Here is a 12,477-nt window from a genome sequence, read left to right on the forward strand (position 1 = left end):
CAAGCAGAGAAAAGCCAAACAAACAAAAAACCCAAGCAGGCTTAAAAGAAGTGGGTAATTTCTGCTAAGCTGCTTGTAACAGTTATGCAAAGATCCTGTGGGCAGAAGCTTTTGATTTTGGTGAAGTCCCAAAAGTTTATTTTCGCTTTTGTTTCCTTTGCCTTTGGAGACATATCTTTTTTTTTTTTTTTTAAGATTTTATTTATTTATTTGACAGAGAGAGATCACAGGTAGATAGAGAGGCAGGCAGAGAGAGAGAGAGAGAGAAGCAGGCTTCCCGCCGAGCAGAGAGCCCGATGTGGGACTCGATCCCAGGATCCTGAGATCATGACCTGAGCCGAAGGCAGCGGCTTAACCCACTGAGCCACCCAGGCGCCCCTGGAGACATATCTTGAAAGAAGTTGCTGTGGTCACCAAACTATGGAAAGAACCAAGATGCCCTTCAACGGACGAATGGATAAGGAAGATGTGGTCCATACACACGATGGAGTATTATGCCTCCATCAGAAAGGATGAATACCCAACTTTTGTAGCAACATGGACGGGACTGGAAGAGATTATGCTGAGTGAAATAAGTCAAGCAGAGAGAGTCAATTATCATATGGTTTCACTTATTTGTGGAGCATAACAAATATCATGGAGGACATGGGGAGATGGAGAGGAGAAGGGAGTTGGGGGAAATTGGAAGGGGAGATGAACCATGAGAGACTCTGGACTCTTAAAAACAATCTGAGGGGTTTGAGGTGGCGGGGGCGTGGGAGGTTGGGGTACCAGGTGGTGGGTATTAGAGAGGGCACGGATTGCATGGAGCACTGGGTGTGGTGAAAAAATAATGAATACTGTTATGCTGAAAATAAATAAATTGAAAAAATTAGAAAAAAATAAATAAAAAAAAAAAAGATCCTGTGGGCAGGCTGGTTGGGAAGGGATCTTTGCGAGTAGCTAAAAACAAAGGGCAAAGTATGATTGAACATCTGGCTTTATTGGGGGAATTCAGGGAGAGGGGACACAAGTGCCCTCTTGCCTGCCTGAACCTCAGCAGTTGCCTCTTGCAACTGTACTAACACAGTAGCCATCAGCGCCTGCAGCCCTGGAAAGATGCCTAATCCAAATTGAGATGTGTGTCAGCATAAACCACATCAGCTCTTACTTAGTGTAAAGTAAAGAAGGTAAAATATCTCACTGATAATTTTTATATTGATTGCAAGCCAAAATGATAATATTTTGAATATATTAGACCAAATAAAATATATTATTAGAATTAATTTTACCTTCACGTGATCAAGGTCAATATCAGTGGTGGTAAGTCATATTGATAATATACCCTTGATGTGATGAACATGGCACTCTACCTCTGTGATCTTCCTCACAAATTCCCATAACCTCAATATAGTTATGAAAAAAATCAGACAAATTCCAGTAGAAGGATGTCCTATAATATCTCTGACAAACAGTCCTCCCAACTCTCAAGGTCATCATAAACAATAAAAATCAGAAAAACTGTCACAACCAAGAGGAGCCCAAGAAAACATGGCAAAGAAATGTAATGTCATGACTTGGATTGGATTCGTGAATAGAAAAAGGACATTAAGTAAAAACTAAGGAAATCTGAATAAATTTGGGAGTTTAGTTGATGATAATATGTCAGTATTGGTTCCTTATTTGTAACAAATAAGCCCTACTAACATAAGAGGTTAATAATTGGGTATGTCCATGGAGGCATATTGGGAACTCTGTAACTCTGTACTCTCTGCTCTTTTTTTTTTTTTTAACCTATAAATCTAGAACTGTCTTAACAATTATGTCTCAAAAAAAAAAGGAGCGGGGGAGACAAATAACATAGAGAAGCAGGATAGAGTTGAGATTGGGTCAGGCCACATGAGAAGGCTTCTGGGGTAGCCAGCAAAGCCCTATTACCCTGGGCAGTAATTATACAGGTGCTTACCTTACAATAACTCATTCAGCCATACATTTGTTATAAGGAAACAATATTGACTTTTTAAAAAAAAATGTGGCTACTAAATAATTTTATTTTTTTATTATTTTTTAAAAGATTTTATTTATTTATGTGACACAGAGAGAGAGAACATAAGCACAGGGAGTGGGAGAGGGAGAAGCAGGCTTCCCGGTGAGCAGGGAGCCCAATGGGGGGCTTCATCCCAGGACCCTGGGATCATGATCTGAGCTGAAGGCAGAAGCTTAATGACTGAGCCACTCAGGCACCCCATTAGACAGTTTTAAATTACATATGTGACTTACATTATTTTTTATTGGAACACTCTGCCTTAGAAGCTTCCACTATCAGAATATTGTTCCACTTTGCTTTTGCATGCAAAATGCTTGTCAGGCCCTAACAGGGCAGAGAGCGGGGACTTCACTGAAATTACAGCAATTGATTACATGACTTTTTGTGCCAGCTTGCTAATGAATGTCCATGTTGCTTTCATTGAATGATGATGGTGGTAGATTATTGGAAAAATGGCCTCTTCTATTCATGGCCCTCTGTTTGGCAGTGAGGATGCAATTTTTTGAGACAGTCCCCCACAAATAAAAGCTTTGTGCACCCTCTGAAGGAGGTTCTATTTTCCAAAGCAGACATAAAATTATCATCATCACTTCCATTTTTTTGATTCCTAATATTTCTGCATGTACTTGCTGCCTCAAGCCATCACTTGACAAAAACCACATTTTTTTGTTTTCAAATCCTGGGTCCAGAAATGTGGCAATGGACCAATTTAAATGGCTCCCAAGGTAACTCAATTCCCCGCATTTCCTCCACACCTCTGTTTTTGAGGTCTGCACACCACTTTTAGCATCTTCCCTGGCAAAGCATGATGGGAGCATCTTTGCAGATAAGAAATACTTGCTCTCTATTAAGAAATATTGCTTTGGTTACTTCTTCAGCAGTTTCTGGCATAGGAACCACTTTCTCTGCAGGCAACATTTGGTGGTTAGCAAGTCCTGCAATATTGGTGTTTTAATCTGCAAAGTACTGCATTAAAGGGTTTCTTTCATTCAAGCAGCCTTTTAAGAATGTAAGAGTTGCTATTTCATCGTGTTTGAACATCTTGTCTAAGTACATGACAAGGCAATTCCAAAATCTCTCGTCTGCCTTGTGGTTCATCTTTGCCTGAAGGAAAACGATGAAAGTGGCCTGTTATCTTTCTGTTTGTAGGACGTAATTCTGCTTCATTAGGCTGCACACTAATTACTTGCAGAAAGCACAACTGAAGATTCGTGGCCTAAATGGAATTAAGTAACTAAAAGCCAAATAGAATTTTGGGGGATCGTTTTAATGTTATGAATCCTAGAACATCAAGCAGTACTATGAAGATTAGAATTAGAAGCTAAGGGGGGCCTGGGTGGCTCAATGGGTTAAGTGTCTAACTTTGGCTTGGTCATGATCTCAGGGTCCTGGGATCAAGCCCCGCATCAGCCTCAGCAGGGAGTCTGCTTGTCCCTCTCCCTCTGGCCCTCCATTCCACTCTTCTCTCTCTCTCTGCTTCTCTCCCCCCCAACTTATGCACGCATGTGTTATGTATTAGTAATTTATTAGTAATTTTTTCATAACATGAAGCATTTTTTATATTCTTCATGGATTATTCTAACACTTTATTCTTTGCAAACTAAAAATATACTTTAGACTCCAACTGAGTGATAGGAATTCAAAATCCAAAACACATAAATCTTTTTTTATCAATTACATCTAAAATGCTTACCTATATTTGAAAATACATATTCAGATATTAATAAATGACTCCGAATGTGAGATCTCATTCTGCTATTGACGTTGTTGTGCTGATTAGATTTAATGTAGCTCTGTAGTCGCTTGCATATCGATCAGACGCAAGTTCAGGGAGGCCAGAAATAGTATTAAAGTTGGCATGTTGCTACTTAGAATGCCGGAAGGCTTTTGACCTTCAAAAACCCAATGCCACAAATGGATTTGGGCCAAATACTGTGGCTGAAACCAGACTGTGATACAGCCCTCATTCTTAGGACACAGTAGATGAATGGAGGTCCAGGCACTTAGGCAGGAAGCAAAGGAGAAGGCAGCTACCATAGACAGAAGCGGTTTGCTGCTCAAATTAACAGGGGATATAGAGTTAGGTCAGGAATAGGATTTGGTGATCAGGGCTAAAGGACATTGACATCAATTAAAGGGGAAGCTTAGATTAGTCCTATACTTTATGAAAAGTCTTCTAAATATCAAGTGTGCTAGGTATTTTCCTGTGCAGCCCAGATGTCGGCTAGTTTGGTGGGCCTCACTAGTTAGCTATACCAAAACTTGCCTCCACCCTTATCAGTGCTGCCAGTTATTTCCAGAAGACACTCAAAGGTGTGACTCACATCTTCCTTCTGTCAGTTGGTTTCACGTGTCTGTGGACACTGTCTATGCAGATGTTTGGAGAAGACCCTCCCCCACCCCCCCATAGCGTGGGAATCCCAGGGACCCTGCCAAGGATACTGCCTCTGGGTACACTCAGTGCCAACCCCTGGGTTCCTGAGCAGTGTTTGGCAAGGATTTGGAGAGTGTGGTGCCCAAATTTCTTCCCAAGTAGCTTTGCTTATACCCAGAGTACCTCAAATCCCTCTTGAACAGCCTTGCAGGCCTCTAAACTCCCCTCTCATTGGGGGCTAAAACCTAGACTCCTGTTCTATCACCTTTCCCCATTCTGGATTTTTCCTCTCCCACTACTTGGCTCTTCTTCTCATAAAAACATTCCTCTATCTTCTTCCAGTTTAAATAATAACAAGGAAAAAACCCATATCCAAATGTAGACAGAGACGAATCAATACTAGTGTGTGTAGAGGGTAGAGGAACAGGAATCGGGTATTGTTTTTAGCCATTCCCAAGTTGGGATGTTATTCTAATTTTCTGCTGCTGCATAAAACATTACCACAAGACCAGTGGCTTAGAACAACATCCATTTTTCTATCTCATGGTTCTGTAGGTCAGAAGTCCGGGCCAGCTCCCCTGGGTTCTCTCCTTAGGATTCTACTGATTTTCTCTTCTGCTATGAGCGGGAAAGAATTCTCTGCTCTTGAAGGGCTCATGTGTTCAGTGAGGCTCACTCAGACGATCTGTTTTGGGGAGTGACATCTCATTTTCATTAGATTCCATCCCTGCCCAAAAAGGAAAGAATTAGGCCAGAATGAGGGCCGTTGTGGTCATTCTTGCAACTGTGCCCTCCACATCTAGACATCAGAATTATTACTTTGATCAGAATAAAATTTCCAGATTCTCAGGCATTTCTCTTCCTCTCTGAGATTCTGGTTTAGCAGAGCTGAGAATAACTCAGGAATCTGTACATTTCATGGGCTCTCAATGTGATTCTGAGGCAGTCTTTTCAGAAGAGTATTGGGCTGTCAGTAAATAGTCCAAAGAGGTCTGCTACAGGTATACTCATCTTTTATCCTCCCAATAACTTTTTTCAGATAAGTATAATTTTCTCTCCATTTTGGAGTAAGGAAATTGAGACACAGTGTCTAAGTAACTTCCCCAAGGTTCCCACAGTAAGCAGAAGAGCCAGGCTTAGAATTCCTGAGCTGTGGCTTGCAAAACCATATGAATGAACCATATGGATGAACTGTATGGTTCATTGATCTCTTGGAAAAAGATTGATAGTAAAATGGATACTTAAGAGTTTTTTTGGATCCAGGCAGATGGGCTTACATTTAAAATAACTTGGATTAGGATGTTGGGCAGGAATCCCAAGTAAGGGGAACTGGTAGATGCACTCCAGACTTAAATTAAATTTAACTTCTCCTGTACAAAGTTAGATATTTTCTATGCCATATGTCTTTAGTTGCTTATCTACATTCAAATCAATTATGCATATTTATTGAGAGTCTTATTCATTCATTAACTCATTTTAAAAAATAAACTTATTTACAGCATCGAATATTCAAAAAATATTTGAACATTCGGTATGGGTTGATCCATGCTGGTAAAATTTGCAAGAGAAATTTCATATAGAGAAACAGATGTATAATTATCAAAGTTCACAAAGGCATATAATCTGAGTATTGCACAGTACATATGGCCATGATGCAGTAATAAGAATACACTATCCAGGGGCACCTAGGTGGCTCAGTGGGTTAAGCCTCTGCCTTCAGCTCAGGTCATGATCTCAAGGTCCTGGGATCGAGCTCCACATTGGGCTCTCTGCTTGGCGGGGAATCTGCTTCCTCCTCTCTCTCTGCCTGCCTCTCTGTCTACTTGTGATCTCTGCCTGTCAAATAAATAAAATCTTAAAAAAAAAATACACTATCCAGCAAAGGAAACAGTCAGCAAAACTAAAAGGCAACCTACAGAATGGGAGAAGATATTTGCCGCCAATGACATATCAGATAAAAGGCTAGTATGCAAGATCTATAAAGAACTTATGCAACTCACACCCCCCAAAGAAATAATCCAACCAAGAAATGGGCAGAAGACATAAACAGACTTTTCTCCTCAGAAGCCATACAAATGGATAACAGACACATGAAAAAATGCTCAACATCCCTTGGCATCAGGGAAATACAAATCAAAACCACAATGAGATGCCACCTCACACCTGTTAGAATGGCTAAAATCAACAAGTCAGGAAACAACAAATGTTGGTGAAGGTGTGGAGAGAGGGGAACCCTCTGACACTATTGGTGGGAATGGGAGCTGGTACAGCTCTGGAAAACAGCATGGAGGTTCCTCAAGAAGTTGAAAATAGAGCTACCCTACAAGCCAGCAATTGTACAACTAGGTATTTACCACAAAGATACAAATGTAGTGATCTGAAGGGGCACCTGCACCCCAGTGTTCATGGCAGCAATGTTTACAATAGCCAAACTATCAAAAGAGCCCAGATGTCCCTTGCAGATAAATGGATAAAGAAGATATGATATACACAATAGAATATTACTCAGCCATCAGAAAGGATGAATACTTAACATTTACATCAGTGCGGAAGGAACTGTTGGGTATTATGCTGAGTGATATAAGTCAACCAGGGAAGGACAATTGTCATACAGTTTCACTCATATGTGGAATGTAAGAAACACAGCAGAGGACCGTAGGGAAAGGAAGGGAAAACAGAATGGGAAGTCATCAGGGAGGAAGAAAAACCACAAACGACTCTAAACTATAGGAAACAGAGTGAGGGTTGCTAGAAGGGAGGTGCTTGGGAAGATGGAGTAGTTGGGTGATGGGCATTAAGGAGGGCACATGACGTGATGAGCACTGGGTGTTATGCAACTGATAAATTATTGAACAATACATCTGAAACTAATGATGTACTGTAAGTCGGCTGATTGAATTAAAATTTTAAAAAAACCACACTATCACACACTCATTATACTGTGAGTTCCAAAGGACAGCAATAATTTAGGACCTTTTCACAAAGGGAAAATTCTATTAGTCCAAGCACTGTTTGTTCGAGACAACATTATACATTTATATTTCCACTCTGTAACAGAGGGATGTCCTGATAACTATTTCTAAATAAAATGTATTACTTGTTTAACTGGTTTTTTTCCTGACCTTATATATTATTTTACTCATTTCTCAGGCAATTATTGTCTGCCTATCATGTGTCAGGACATGTGCCAGGAGCTAGCAGTATAAGAAAGCATCAATACTTCAGGAGTACATAGCCTGGTTAAGGAAGAGGGACATGTAGACAGAAGAAAATACATATTATTCTGGTGTTTTCAGACTTTAGGATTGTTTATTGTATAATCATTATATTCTTTAATTTTCATTTTATTTATTTAAAATTTATTTAATAAAAAATATTTTAATTTAAAATTTAAAATAATTTAAATGATTTAAATTTATTTATTTATTTTATTCTTTAAAAGATTTTTATTTATTTATTCGAGAGAGAAAGATACAGTGAGAGAGGGAACACAGCAGGGGGAGTGGGTGAGAGAGAAGCAGGCTTCCCATGGAGCCAAAGGCAGAGGCTTTAACCCACTGAGCCACACAGGCGCCCCTAAATTTATTTTTTTTAAAGATTTTATTTATTTATTTGACAGAGAGAGACAGCGAGAGTAGGAACACAAGCAGGGGGAGTGGGAGAGGGAAAGCAAGCTCCCCGCCAAGCAGGGAGCCCGATGTGGGGCTCGATCCCAGAACTCAGAGATCAAGACCTGAGCCAAAGGCAGATGCTTAATGACTGAGCCATCCAGGTGCCCTGTTGTATTCTTTTTAGAAAAAACATCAAAACTTTTGCTGTAGGGACACCTGGGTGGCCTTTGGCTCAGGTCATGATCCCAGGGTCCTGGGATTGAGACCCACCTTGTGCTCCCTGCCCAGGGGGAAGTGTGCTTCTCTTTCTCTGCCTCCTGTTCCCTTTGCTTGTACTCATTCTCTCCCTGTCTCTCTCAATCTAATACATAAATAAAATCTTAAAAAAAACAACAACTTTTGCTTTAAATCTAGTGCCACTTCACCTGAAAGGGAGTCTGAATATGGAAGAAAAATTTATTGAGTACATTCTTTGAAAATGTGTACATCCTATTTAAAAATAAATGTATCCCATGTTTTCTAACTTTTCAGGCTCTCTGTAAGACGGAAGTGCTATGGTTGAACAGTAATTTCTATCAGAGGCACAAGAGAAGTTGCTTTCTGACCTTTGAGCTATGGCTTGAAGAATCTGTAGGTTCCGTTGCTTTAGTGCAAGTGCAGGAAGAACACACAGTCCAGGCAGAGGGAACAGCATGCACAAAGGCACAGGGGCATGGTATACACAGGAAATGAGAAGGGCCCATTCACTGAGCCTGGAGGAAAGAGAAAATGAGAGAAAGAGGGAGGGCATAGCCTAAAGTCAGTTCGGAACACATCCTATCTACCAAAGCAAGGACTGTGGACACTTCCTGGAGCGTAAGGGAATTAGATAAGGGTTTTAAGCAGGGGATTGAGCTGATTCATATTTTAAGAAAAGAGGCATCTCTGGCAGCAGAGAGGAGAATTGACTGGACCAAGCAAGGAGACCACTCTTGGCAAGAAGCGATGAGGTATGTGAGAATGAAGCAAATTTGAGAAGTAACGGGAGCATAGGACTTCCATTTCCCACCAAATGTAGCTCTTGATACCTAGCCTGGGGAGCATGGGAATTAGGTAGTGGTGACTAGACATGAAGCTTATTGTGTCAAGTATTTTAATTTAATTTAATTTAATTTTATTGTGTCAAGTTAATGGATGAGGGCTTTGTAATGCAACCCAATGTCTTAACCATAAGAAGATCAGTGTAAGCCAAGATGTGGGGTGAGAGGGACAGTGGAGGGAGGTGGGATGAATATCCTACATAGACCCGACACAAGTCACTTGAAATGATTTACTGTTGCCTTCTTGGTGGGTCTGATTAACTTTAGATATCTGGAACAAAGCTCAATTTATTTTTTCCCTCTCCATTCTACCCTTGGTTCCAGAAACTTCTCCCAGATAGCCCCATGGCTTATTTTCTCACTCCCTGTGGGTGCCTGCTGAAGGTGGTGCAAACTAGAAGGTTGAAAAAAACAAATTCAAGCCTCTCTTTTGCATGGTGTTTTTGAGAAACAAAGACGAGGGAATCTAATCTCTTTGTTTTAAAATGTTACTCTTATGGGGTGCCTGGGTGGCTTAGTGGGTTAAGCATCTGCCTTTGAGTCAGCTTGTGATCTCAGGGTCTTGGGATCTAACTCTGCATTAGGTTCCCTGCTCAGCAGGGAGTCTGCTTCTCCCTCTCCCTCTACCCCGCCCCCTGCTCTCTCCCCTTCTTGTGCTCTCTCTCTCTCTCAAATAAATAAACTATTTTTTAAAAAAGACTTTAATTTTTTAAATTATTTTTATTGGATACTGAATATATAAAAAGGAGGAAGTGTAACAGATGTGAAAAGGTTAAAAAATAATACCTCAAACACCTATATATTTAATATCTAGTTTTATTTATAATAATAATAATAATTATTATAATGATTATTATTATTATTAATGGCATTATGGTGTGAAGGAATTGGGAATGAATGTTCAACATCTAATTTTAAGATGAACGATGACCTGTGCCTTTGGAGCCAAGTTCATTCTGTGTGTCTCCTTGATCTCTCCCCCTTCCCTTCTGCCCAGAGGTAACCATGACTCTGAACTTTATGCTTGTCCATTGCCCTACTTTTCTTTACAATTTTATCACCTATCAATCCCCAATCAATATATTGTTTAATTTTCTGTATTCCTGAACTTTTTAAAGTCGAATCATACAGAATCTAGTCTTCCGTGACTTGTTTTTGTTACTCACCTTATGCTTTTGAAATGTAGCCAAGGCTACTGATTATTACTGCTGCACAGTATTCAAGTTAAAGAACAAGCCACATCGGCAGATGCAAAGCAGCAACCATGCATGACTCCATCTCTATCCACGTTGGCCAGGCTGGTGCCCAGATTGGCAGTGCCTACTGGCAGCTCCATTACCTGGAACATGGCATTCATCCTGATGGCCAGATGCCAAGTGACAAGACCATTGATGGAGGACTTGCTCCTTCAACACCTTCTTCGGTGAGATGGGCGCTGGCAAGAATGTGTTGTAGACCTGGAACCCACAGTCATTGATGAAGTTCACACTGGCACCTACCGCCAGCTCTTCTACCCTGAGCAGGTCATCACAGGCAAGGAAGATAGTGGCAATAACTACGTCCGAGGGCACTACCGCATTGGCAAGGAGATCAGTGACAGAATTTGTAAGGTGGATGACCAGGGCACAGGTCTTCAGGTCTTCTTGGTTTTCTTTAGCTTTGGAGGGGGGACCTGGTTCCAGGTTCACCTCCCTGGTGATAGAACATCTCTCTGTTGATTATGGCAGGAAGTCCAAGCTGGAGTTCTCTATTTACCCAGACCCCTAGGTTTCCATGCTTTCGTGGTAGACATCTAAGACATCTGTCATTGAAACCTCCATATTGAACACCCAATCTACACTAATCTAAATAGGTTGATAGGTCGAATTGTGCCCTGCATCACAGCTTCCTTCAGATTTGATGGAGCCCTGAATGTTGATCTGACAGTATTCCAGACCAACCTGGAGCCTCATCCCTGCATCCACTTCCCTCTGGCCATGAATGCCCCTGTCATCTCTGCTGAGAAAGCCTACCATGAACAGCTTTCTGTAGTAGAGATTACCAATGCTTGCTTTGAGCCAGCCAACCAGATGGTGACATGTGACCCTCACCATAGTAAATACATGGCTGGCTGCCTGATGTACTGTGGCTACATGGTTCCCAAAGATGTCAATGCTGCCATTGCCACCACCAAAACCAAGCATACCACCCAGTATCATTCAAAGTGGGCATAAATGACCAGCCTCCCACTGTGGTACCTGGTGGAGATCTGGCCAAAGTCCAGCGAGCTGTGAGCATGCTGAACAACACTACAGCCATTGCTGAGGCCTGGGCTCGCCTGGACCACAAGTTTGACCTGATGCATGCCACGTGTCTCTCTGTTCACTGGTACATGGGGGAGGGCATGGAGGAAGGAGAGTTTTCTGAGGCTTGTGAGGACATGGCTGCCCTTGGAAGGATTATGAGGAGGTTGGTGTGGATTCTGTTGAAGGAGAAGGTGAAGGAGAAGGAAATGTCACAAAGATGCTGCTTTTGCTGGGAAGCTTATTCTGTTTTGAACATTGAAAACTTGTGCTCTGATTACTTAATTTGACATACAATTACTGACCTGTGCTTTAAAACACAACACTTTGTTACAGACCCAAGCTGTCCATGTCTCTGATGGGTTTGAATACAGTATTCCCTGTCTTAAATTAAAAAAAAAAAAAGCCACAATCTATCCGTTCTCTAATCAACAGATTTATGTACATTTTATTTTTTTATTATAGAACAGTGTTTCTTTAAATATTTTGTCTTCTGATATTTATATATAAGAGTTTCTTTAGAAAATATATCTGGAAGTGGAATTGTTGGGTCACAGGATATGTGTATCCTTGAAGTTATTAATTAATGTCAAACTGTTTTCCAAACAGGTAATAACTACTTATCCTTTGACTAGCAGAGTATATGAGTACCTCTTGCTCCTTATCTCCAATCAAATTTGATATTGTGAGGATTTAAAATCTTTGCCAGTTGCGTAGATGTAAAAATCTCATTTTATTTTATTTTAGTAGGCTCCATGCCCAAGGTTGGGCTTGAACTCATGACCCTGAGATCAGGAGTCACATGTTCTACCAACTGGGCCAGCAGGTTTGCCAAAAGTATACCATTTTAGTTATGATTTTCTGTTCCTCAAATAATAAAGGTGAGAATCATTTCGTGTTCATTTGCCATTGGTTTTGTGTTTTTTTCCTCTCTGAAGTTTCTGATTCCAGTCTTGTGCCCATTAAAAATTGTGTTGTCTTTTCCCTATTGAAAATTTGGAATCTGGGGCACCTGGGTGACTCAGTGTTTGCCTTCAGCTCAGGTCATGATCCTGCCTCTTGGGATTGAGCCCCACACCGAGCCCCACATCAGGCTCCCTGCTCC

General features: G+C 41.0%; 1 pseudogene; it reads left to right on the top strand.

The window, feature by feature from the left end:
- The first annotated feature begins 10,354 nt into the window (after positions 1-10,354).
- Positions 10,355-11,634, top strand: LOC131839845 (tubulin alpha-1A chain-like; annotated as a pseudogene).
- Positions 11,635-12,477: the final 843 nt, after the last annotated feature.

The sequence above is a fragment of the Mustela lutreola genome, chromosome 8, assembly GCF_030435805.1.
Source record: "Mustela lutreola isolate mMusLut2 chromosome 8, mMusLut2.pri, whole genome shotgun sequence".
Classification (NCBI taxonomy): domain Eukaryota; kingdom Metazoa; phylum Chordata; class Mammalia; order Carnivora; family Mustelidae; genus Mustela; species Mustela lutreola.